The 11,142-nt window shown below is 36.5% G+C and overlaps 1 protein-coding gene across 1 annotated transcript in view; it reads right to left on the bottom strand.

Moving 5' to 3' along the window:
- RUNDC3B (RUN domain containing 3B) overlaps nt 1–11,142 on the bottom strand; it is a 47,199-nt gene that overhangs the window by 3,373 nt on the left and 32,684 nt on the right. The gene's annotated exons all lie outside the window — the stretch shown is intronic.

The following is an 11,142-nucleotide window of genomic DNA, read 5'->3' as shown; positions in this document are numbered from 1 at the left end:
TTTTTTGTTTTTTTGCAGTTTGAACACCCCCCTCCCCCCTGGTACTTTTGCAGAATGAACTAAAAACCAGATGTCTTCATTTTGTTATATGTTTCCAGGTAAAATATAACACACAGTTATTCTGCCTTCTGCTACCTTATAGTTTCTAGTAATTTATGTTTTTAAATTACAGAAAATGTGTTAACTGAGTACCTTATGCGTTCAAATTAGTTTTGCCTCATATTCCCAAGAAGCAGACCAGTTTTTTAAAATTCTGGAAATGAGGAAGCTAATATGTCAGTGTTGGAAATCATCTGCCAAAAGTCATACAGAAACAAGGAAAATACATGGTTCTTCAGGCTCGAAGACAAGATCAGCCTTTTTTCCAATAGTACAAGGCAACCTCCAACCTACCCTTATACTGCTGTAGAATAACTCTAGGAACAAAAGTAATATTGCTTGTTAAGCCATAAATCCTTCACTCCACAACACACTAGGCAATGGTAAAGTGCTGAAGCAAATAGCTAACGTTACGTATCTCCGTACCAAATGTACTCAGGAGTTCAAAGGCAAATGCCATGTTGTTGTCTGAAATGCCAAGCTGCATAGCAAATTAAATGAATACATGGTACACATACATTTATGTGAATTCACAGGTAACATTGTCAACAGGTCTATTTTTACCATGCAGTTTTTATTCTGGTGATATCTGAACTGTTTAGACCAGAACCTCAGTAAGTGCACATAACACCACCCAAAGAACCAAAATTTCCCACAAAACAAGGTAAGGTAATAGTGAGTTCAGTAAGGAATTTTAAGTAGCTGAGTTTGGGAGAGGAGACAGGTACACAGCAATTTTGCAAGAGAAAGTGGTGAGGCACCACAATGAACAAAACTATTTTCAAGAAACTTTTCTCAAGATGACGAATTCCCCCAGCGTTCATGCAGGTAAACAATCAACTGTTCTACCCTGGGATCTGCCCCCTCACCCTCCTCTCTAAGGGGTCCATAGGAATAACCACACTGATACCCAGAGCTCTCAATCATTTCAGATATCTTGCACAGTATTCACTTCCCCATGTAATTCCCCTAATCCCACGGGGTACAGCGAGCATTGAACAGGTCTGTTAAAGGGTTGCTGACTTGAGGAAACTGAAGCACCAACCTAGCACGTTCTTTGAGGTTAGCCAGTTACACCGCATCACCTCCTTACTCAGCAGGACTTCTTGTATGCTTTCATAGAAGTTTTGTAACAGGATGCAGTTTGTATTAGGAACTATGCACATGGGAACTAAATGCAAATTCATATACATATAACACATACGTGTAAATTCCCATTTGGACAACTCCTGTCTGTTATCACCCCACAACTCAGCAGCAGTGTTAAGTTATTATTAAATAAACATGCTGAGCAGAGACAACAAAGCCACACATCTACAGACAAGTGGCTAATAGTGGAATTTTGGCATTTTACATAGGTTTCTGTATTGAGGCTTTTCCCCCAAATCTTTATGCTATAGTAACCTGAAATTTCACCCTTTGTGCGGACAAAGAAATTCTGGAATGAAGCCTAGCCAAACTGTTCCAGAGATTTTAGCATAACAGCACTTAAGGACCGTTCCAGTAGATTAGTCTTAAACTACTCCACCATGCTCAGGAAGAAAAGCAGGCATCAGGTAGGATATAGAAATTTTAGGCTTTTATTTTGAATCTTTAAAAGCATGTAAAAATAACTTTGAACATATAAAATCAGTCCCAAATACAGTATTTGGTGTATATAAAATAGTAGTATAGACAATAGGAAGTTAAGACTATATTCACAGCAGGTGCTGGTAGTTACCACCTATTTTTTCAGCCTTGTAGATTATTTAGCTGTTTGCTCTCTTGCGGCCATTTTTAAAGTACCGTGAGATTCCACTGCAGCGAAGACTTATTAAAGGCACTGCTTGCAAACAGCAAGTCCCTCAAGATAAACAAAGGCAGTGTCAATTTTTGCATATTAACCAGACTTATTGTAAGAGTCAAAGTATCAAACTGCACAGCATCATAGAATCGTTTAGGCTGGAAAAGATCCTTCAGACCATAAGAGTCCAACCGTTAAGCTAACGCTGTCAAGTCCACCACTCAACCATGTCCCTAAGCACCACATCTACACAGCATATGTCATCCTCAGACTCTTAATTGCCATGAGGAAAAAATGATCCTGCTACAAATACTCAAAAATAGCAAGAGGAAAAGAAATGAAGACAAAAGCACTTACTACAGAAAGGAGTTAAAAAGGAAGGAAATATGATCAAGTTTTAATGAAAAAAGCATACACATTTCAAAACACTCAATGTGAAATAATGCTGCATAGGATTACTGACTGCTGTCCCACTCTTGGTCAGGCAAGAGGAGCTCTTTAGGAGTTGAGAGCTCTCAAAAGACAACAATTTATTTTATCCAAGGCAGACTGAATTTCTACAGTAGCACTCTTGTGCCTCAGAATGCAAAGAGCGTAACTAGTGCTGGCCAACTCCAGGCCGCGGTACTGCAAGGTTTGAAGCAGGACTTTTCTTAATGATCACATTGAGTGCAGTGAAGGTTACAAGCTTTCTTCTATATGTTTACTGTCAGGCTGTTTAACCAAAAGAAAAATATTACTAATAAAACTTATTTATCTGCTAGCATAGCAAAGTAAGTTTGGCATAGAAAAGCTTTCAGAGGAAAAATTAGAATAAAGTCTTCATAGAGCAAAAATAAGAAATGAAGAATTGGTGGAGAGGAACAAACAGAAAATAGGGATCTTTGTGAAATGTACAAGTTCCACAAAATATTCAGGAATAAAATGTAAAATGAGTATTTTCTGTTATTTACACACACACACAAAAAAGGAACTACTGAACTCTTTGGGCCTTGACTGGGACATATTTCAAAAGTGTTACCAAAAGTTCACATAAAAATAATATAATGTAATATACAAGCTTCTCTATAAAATGCTGCTCTGTAGTAAAACATACTGAACTGCAACAGACTATGTACAAACAGATTTTATTCTATTGCTTCTGTTCCCAAGAATGAACTGCTGGCAAGAACCACCAACTGAAAGCCAGAATGACCTGAATGCCTGTAGACCAAGACTCAAAGCCTATGAAGGATATTACCTCATAACTTACAAGCATTACTTATATGGAACAAAATCCATAATATGTCATAAGAATAACGCTGAAGTTACACAAGTATGCAATTCTATTTTTAAATAAAATGCAAAAAAATAGTTCTATTGGTTTTGTAGCTGTGGTGGCTTAAGGATGAGGCAAGATAAGGTTTATAGACAATATGTTAAGCCATTTAATACAGGACTAAAAGCAAGGACGTTCCAAAAAGGGAAAAGTAAGAGAGACAAAAGGGTTTACTATAGAGACAATTTAAAAAAGAAGGAAATGGGATCAAGTTTGAGTGAAAACAAGCAAATGAGCACATACAGTTGTTAATTCCTTTTCTTCAGACGGGAAATAGAAAACTTGAAAGCCAAAAAGAACATAAAAACAGTGGCTTCTAAATGTAATAATCTCAGGAAGGTAGTTGGTACATGGAGAACACAGTGGATCTTAATAGGAGACTGTATGATTATTTTTTTCAATGAAAGAAAGGCAGCGTGTGAATTATGGCTGAGTAGTATTCTGGACCAACGCGGTGAGACTGCAGAGAGCAGTTTTGTATAGAGTAGGGAGAATTTGTAAGAGTTTATTATGAGAGGATGGGGGTTAAACTGATTTATGGTACATCACCTAACACAGGCACGAAAAAAATCTTGTTTGCCTGAAGGCCTGTGAGCTTTTCCCCCGATCCACTAAGTGCTATCTTCTCTACCTACAACCATGACCATCTCTTTATAATCATGCTGGCAAAAACCAGTAGAAGCTCTCTTTTGTGATCTGCAGAAGGAACACAATTATTTTTCTCCCCAACAAACATTTTTAGAAGGTAACTTCATATCATGTTTACAATTCTGAAAAAAACTACAAAAAAAATATCAAGAAATACTGAAGAGATGGCAGGCAGAGAGGGGATATTTCTAATTCTTTTGGAAGCAACTGCTGAATTGCTATTTTCATACTGGAAAGTGGTGAGGCACACCCAGCAAAATGCTTATTGGGATTTATTGCAGGGGAGAGGCAGGGGAGATGGAAAGTATTTTCTAAAAATTGCTTTTAATATGATCAAATGTAATTTGTATTACTTGGCAGCATAGATTTTTCCATGATGCACATATACAAGAGAAGTATAATATACAGTCTGTGTTAGCCCAGGATACCCTGTTTAAGTTATGACATTTAAATTGTTGGGTTTGGTTTTTTTTTAATGTCTAAAAAAAGAAAAACTCCATACAAATTCAAAATACTACTGCAACTAATAACTTGTTAGGAAAAAACAAGCAGCAAAAGAGAGGAGAACATCATCTTAATACTAGAATACATCATTAAAAACTAAACAATATTTGGCTTACATTTGTATTTTTTGTTCTCTACATCAGGAACTGCTATTTATATTAAGTTCCTTTTAGAAAACAAAGATAAGTATTCAGCAAAAACATCCTGCTAATGAATTCCTGCCTATTACAAAAGAATACTGATGATTCATTAACCAAGCAACACTGTAACATACTCCCAAGTTAGGAATAAGCGTCTGCTCAAGGTGCAGATACATACGCTCCCTCCAGGCCTGTAAATTTACTTACTTTTATTCAAGAATAAAAGCAACAGCACGCGTATTAACATCAGGTTTATACAGCTATTCCCAGAAACATCTCTGCATGCCTTTGACTTTCAGTCAAATTGTGTATTTAGGAAATAGGGGAAAATGAGATTAGTGAAGTCTTCCAATAAACATCCTTCTCCAGGAGTGTTCACTGGCCCTGTCTTTGTCGGATACTTACTCGCTGATTTCCTCAATTTTTATTGTTTTATTTGAGATGTTTGTTTCATGATTTATTATTTTGAAATTATTTATTAAGCACAAGAAGAATACCATTATGTATGGCACACATACAATAATAAAATGCAATTGGCAAATTACTGCTCATTTCAATTCCTGCTCCACAGCATGCTGCCCTCTCAGTTGTTCTGGTACAATCATGTAGGAGCCACTCTGAAAATGGATCATCAAAATGGACAATTTTAATTTTTTTTTTAATAATTGGGTTTTTGGTTGGATTTTTGGGTGGGTTTTTTTATATTTAATCCCTAAGGTAACCCCACAAACAGTTCTGTTTGCACGAGCATCGCCTTTGGCAGCTCAGCCACCTCTCAGGATAAGAAATTACTCCTTTGAATTAACACGTCTAAGACTTCTGCACCTTGAAAGCGTAATCTGAATTGATTTGCTCATTCGGAGTTGGGGATGGGGACAAAAGACAACCTGTACATGGGGTTCCTGCATGCAAACCAGAAATGATATAAAAAAAGGTGATTATCTTTGGTCACTTACTATACTGTTACTATATTACTTCTGGGAATTTAAAAATAAATAAGTCAATAAAAGTTAATCTCAAGTTTAGTCCAAGCTAATGTAGAAAAGCCTTATCTTGGTAACCACATAAAATTTCTGGTCTCATTTCAGCTAGACTGGATTTCCAGTTTCTTCTGGATCAAATCCAGATTCATGCCATTGGAAGCCTGTTCTGAAAGACCCATTTACACAATTTTTTTTTGTTTAATAAACAAAAGGTCAGTTCTGTTTCCAATTATACCTATGAAAAACCAGTAATTTCTTACCTGCAAGTTTAATTTCTCCAAATCCAGAAAATGCCAGTCCAGTTGGCAATTTGCCCTCCTACCAGCAGATGAAGACAGGAAATAAACCAAACAGACTAATTCCCTAAGAAAGGGAATTATATCAGATGAGTGCTCCAGTTCAAGAACTACCTGAGTAGTGAAAAGTAAAAGTGAAAATAAAAGCTTAAAAAAAAATTAAAAACATTTGAATAAGAAAGAACAAGCTTTAAAGATCTTAATTTAGGACAGGAAATATGGAATGCAAACTCAAATTGATAGCATACATGAATATAACTGAAATCTGTAAGAGCAACTCTAAAATAAAAGGGAACTCTCAAATTGTCAGTATCGTAGCAAGACAGTGAGCTGTCTGGACTGGTATGTCCTTGGACTTTGAGAAATTAGATCGGCAGGTATGAAAATGAGTTACTTACCAGTAGATTTTGATGCTGCAATATATCACCTCTCTCAGGTTTGTGCCCTGTGCACAGGCACAGTATTCCCCAAATTAGATGCCAGAGCAGTTAGATCCCAGCAGACTTCCTAATGGCAGCCGCTGCAGTGAAAAGAAGCAGGTATGTCCTACCGCACCTCATTTTCTTTCTCTTTCTGACTGGCCAACAGATCTTCGTGTGACACAGCAACGGTACCAGTTGTGCCACAGAACAGGTCCCCTTGAAGTTTCTTCAGCAATCTTTTTAGTCCTCCTTTATTATCTCCTAAAGATCTTGAAATATATCCTCCCGTAATAAAATTACTGTGATCAGTTTATACAGCCTTTGATCTCCTTGACCTTTGGAGTAACTTGGATAAGCAATACAGGCAGCTTGACTCTTGAGTTCTAGTCTAATTGTGGTGGAGGTTTTCTTTCAGAATACAGACATCCAGACTGGATCAACACACGCTACGCTATGTTAACTTTGTGTGTGCTCATTAAAATGCTGCTGCAGCGTGGGACTGACACTCTTGGTGTCCTTGGACAAATAACCAGGCCTGACTCCAGAGGAGGAGGAGAACAGGCACAACCATTTTCCCCACATAGTAGGTCTTGACTGAAATCAAGAAAAATACTGAACTTGACTAGCAACCAGACTATTTAAAAAGTGAAGAGCAGCTTTTAACTCAGTTCTTCAACTATCAGATCCTTTCTGCTGGAAAATGGAGGACTTAGCAAACAGGTTTTTTTGACAGATTATCAAATTTGCCTTTAGTAAATATCCTTTCAAACAGAGCTTGTCATTCAAGGATTTTTTTTCCATATCATGTAAATACAAATTATCTGTCTATAGCTGAACTCCTTTTAAAAGAGCATTTCTATGGGGGTGCGGGTCAGGGAAAAGAAGGAAAAAAAAAAAAAAAAATCAAGATCTTCCTTCAGGACAGATCAGAAAAACTTCACCAAAACTAGTTGTCTTCACAATAATTTTTTTTGCCATTTTAACATGCTTCCCTTGGATTCAGTAAAAACAGCAGTATCAACTGGAAATGGTTGGGTAAACTTTGGGTTGACAAAATCCAATTGCTTTTTTAAACTTCCACTCATCTACTAAACAGCAAGAGTTTCAGCAGAGATATCCAGCATTATAACTGTAAGATCAATCTTCTACATAGACAGGTATTTGCCCAAACCAGCATATAACCTCCTTCAGAATGCCATGTTTCTAATTACAGAAAACTGAATATGGGATTGTTGACTTACTTCAAAGGACAGAAGACCATGCTGGTTTTTTAAAAAGAAAAAAAGGGAAAAATAAATTAAAAAAAAGCAGAAACCCATGAGTCAATGTAAGTTCTTCCTGGTAGCTGAATGGGAATTAATACCACTACCAAACTATGCAGACAGTAAGACAGAGCTTCAAAGTTTAAGGCAATTGCAGAATGAAAAAAAAAAAAAAAGCAGGATGCAAATCTGATCCAAGGGGGTGGGAGGGACCCAAACAAAAAACCACACGCAGAGATAAAAGAACAGTAGAAATGGAGAAACAGGAAGGGAAAACAGGTGGCAAATAAAAATCTTTGCCAAGTGTAATCTAAGTTATAATTTGGATAACAAAATACTGACAATTTTATCATGTTAAGTGGTTGCATAAGAATATCTCAATGACCAACAGAAAAAGCACCAATCTAAATCTCAACCACTTGCTATCCAAATAGAAAGGCAGCTAATAAAGTTTCTTGCTCAAAACATCAGGTAACACACTGCACTCTATTTTCTTGGTTATAACTTCAGACATTTCACTTTTTCTATTTTAAGCCTTTCCAGAAATCATTTAAACTGCGCTTTATTTTAACAAAACATTGAAAAAACCCAAGACACAAAGCTGTAGTCTTAAAACTGGATTTTGAAGAAAGAAAAATAAGTTGTGTCCTAAATTTACAAATACCATCCATAATTTAAAACAAACAAACAAGCAAATATACATTTCTGTGACTCTGTGTGTATGCACACTGACCTGTAACTCACCTTTCTTTTGGTCAAACTATTTGTACTTTAGAGAAACTTTTAATTTTGTTTTGAAAGTATAATATGGATTTTTCTATTCCTTTTTCCTGGGTGAAACTTAGTTCTTGATCTGATTTATTTAAACTAATAAATATAGCCAAATAAAACTGATATTTAGGATAATTTAAATAACAATTTCTTTTGTATACAAATCTTAGAAAGATTGCTTCAGTAAATCAATGATAAAGTAATATCTCTGCAAATACAGAACTAGCCTCTCCTCACCATTCGAACCTGGAACTATTCTTCCACCTGTACAAAAACTGGTTACATTTTTACTATTTGTCTTTTAAAGTCCATTTACTTTAGTATTGAACTTCTGTAAGTTGCATTAAATGTATTAGAAGAATGTAAAAATAACCTCTATTCAACTCTTCTAATTTATGTAGAAGCACTATCAAATACTAGCTTTTCCCATCAGCATGTTCCAGAATATAGAAGCAAGTCTACAGTAAATGAATATGAGGGTTAAGAAATGAAGCGAGAAACATTCGGACTCTCAGAAGCAAATGGTAATGCAAGTTTATTTATCTAAATGGGTAAAGCACAGAGAGATCAAATTCAGTTTCTATGACTGTACTCCAGGAGTTAACGATTATGCACCATGATTGACTTACCCTATTTTTTAGCTGATGTTCTCTATCCCCCTCCATTTGCAGTATCAAGTTATTCAAACCTTTTTAGGAAATCAAAGCCTCAGGTTCACCTGTTCTAGACATAATTCTCTTTGTGGAATTGAAAGACGAAAACATTGATGTTTGTTGTATAGGTCCTTTAGCATTACTATGCCAAAGCAAGTATTCCTTTTCTGCCACAGTTCAGGTAAGTTCAGGTAATATTAACAGAGGAAGAAATTCCATGATGCTTTCCTACTGGGAATGCACATCATTTGCAACTGCATTGCACTGAGACCCTCAAAGGGTTCAATACTTCTCATCTTTATTTTGAAAGGCTTTACTTTGCCCAGCCTTTTAATTCTACATGGGATAAAAATTCTGGAATTGGGAATGCATGAAGTGCTAATGCCCAAGTAACTTAAAGCTTTCTTGCTTGCTACTTTTATGCTATGGCTTTATCCATAGAAGTGTAGCTATGGGAAAAAAGAGAAAGGATGCCACTTTAGAAACAGATTTTAGTATTACACGTTAGAGACTCAGACAAGGGGACATGTTGCCATGCTAATGTCATTAAGTATGCAAAATAGTCAAAGGAAAATCCCTATGATTGTCTAACCCACAAAAGAAAAAAAAAGGGGGGAGAAAAAAAGGCAGAGGAGGAAAAGAGAGAGAAGAGAGTCTTTACAAAAATTACTGGTTTTCACTTTGGAGTCAGCCAGCATTCTGTTGAAAATACACCAACACATCTTGTCCTTGAAGACACCAGAAACTTCAAAAGCTTTAAACTTTTTTTAAAGTTTAAGGTTTATTTTAGTATAAACCTTTTAAACCCCATTTTTAAAAGTTCAGAATGAGATAGTAAAATACAAGGGTTTAAAAATAAATCCCTCCCTATCTACTGCATCTTGCGGAGTAAGTCCTTCAGAACTTTTGGCTTCGTGCTGCACAACAAACCCATGCAATCCCTCTGGATTCCAGGAATAGTGTGTCCTCCGTCATGTTGGAGGCTTGGCTGAAATTTTGTTTAATTCTGCATATTTCTTTGCTGCACCTCACTCTGTATGCTCCGCTCTGAATTGCAGGAGTCCGTCTGTCCATGTACTATGCCCAGCTGAACTTTTCCTAGTTATACTTTTAAGCAAAAAGGAAACTCCCATATCTTCACAGGTTTCCGCCTCACTGAAAACAGAACTTCCCTTCTTACTGTCTATCCACACCTTTGTAAAACAGCACACATGTACACTATTGCAGCAAACTTCAAAAGAAAGAATTCCACAAAACCAAAATCCAAAACACTGCCTAAACAAGTTTTAACATCTGTCAAAATATGCAAGATTTTTTCTATGTTGTTTAAAAAAAAAAAAAAAAAGCACAGACAAGTTGAGAAAAGAAGGAGCTGAAAACAGACCAGACTGCAATATTAAGGATTTAAAACTGCTGCTGCAAACTTGAGGGAGACAGAGGACATCCAGCAAGCATTACAAATAAAAGCATGGCTAATGTGAATTATGGTTTGATAGCAAGGATCCTTGAAAGCTTTAAAAGGAAAGAAGGATTAGCATTCTCCGTTTTGACATTCTAGGAAAGAAATTCACCAAGAAGCTCAAACATTAAAATTTAATCTCCCACTTCCTTTCAGCGAGAAAATAAAGCAGCTACAACAGATTGGCTTTACTGTACTTATGCAGTTGAGGAATGCAGTTTCTTAAAAAAAAATCTTGCAAGAGGACTATCTGAAAATGAAGGTGAAAAAAAGTGATCCAGCTTTTCTATTTGTCCGGATGATTTAGTTTTTGAATGAGGATTACAAAGCCAGGCAACCTGCATTTACAGTTTTACTCACAAGGAGACACAAAATACAGGCTAAACTTAAGTCTTTGCTCAGACCCTTCTGCTTCTGTTTCCTTGGGCAAGCTTTTCCCTGCTTTGTCCCTGACAGCACAGTTACAGCCTACATCCTTCACACCTTTGCGCCTTCATCCATGACCCTCCCCTGCCTGCTCTCGGGCAGAACATTTGTGGCAGCACTCTGAAGGCTCTAGGGCATTTACAAACAGAATCTTGACAAAACAAGGAAAAGCACAGACACCTTTTTCATAAGCAAGCATTTTAACCAAATGGGGCATGATCAGTCTTTGGAAAGGAATCATCTTTGATCTTTATATAGTAATAGAAATACAATATAGAATATCATAAATCTTCCTTTAAGTACTCCATAATAGATCTGATAGAGCATGATCTATCTGAAACAGAGAAGCTCCTTCTGCCTGGACTTAAACATGCATGA

Source organism: Egretta garzetta, unplaced genomic scaffold (assembly GCF_000687185.1).
Source record: "Egretta garzetta isolate BGI_Z169 unplaced genomic scaffold, ASM68718v1 scaffold30, whole genome shotgun sequence".
Taxonomy (NCBI): Eukaryota; Metazoa; Chordata; class Aves; order Pelecaniformes; family Ardeidae; genus Egretta; species Egretta garzetta.
The sequence above is the reverse complement of the archived record's forward strand: the minus strand, read 5'-3'. Positions and strand labels throughout refer to the sequence as shown.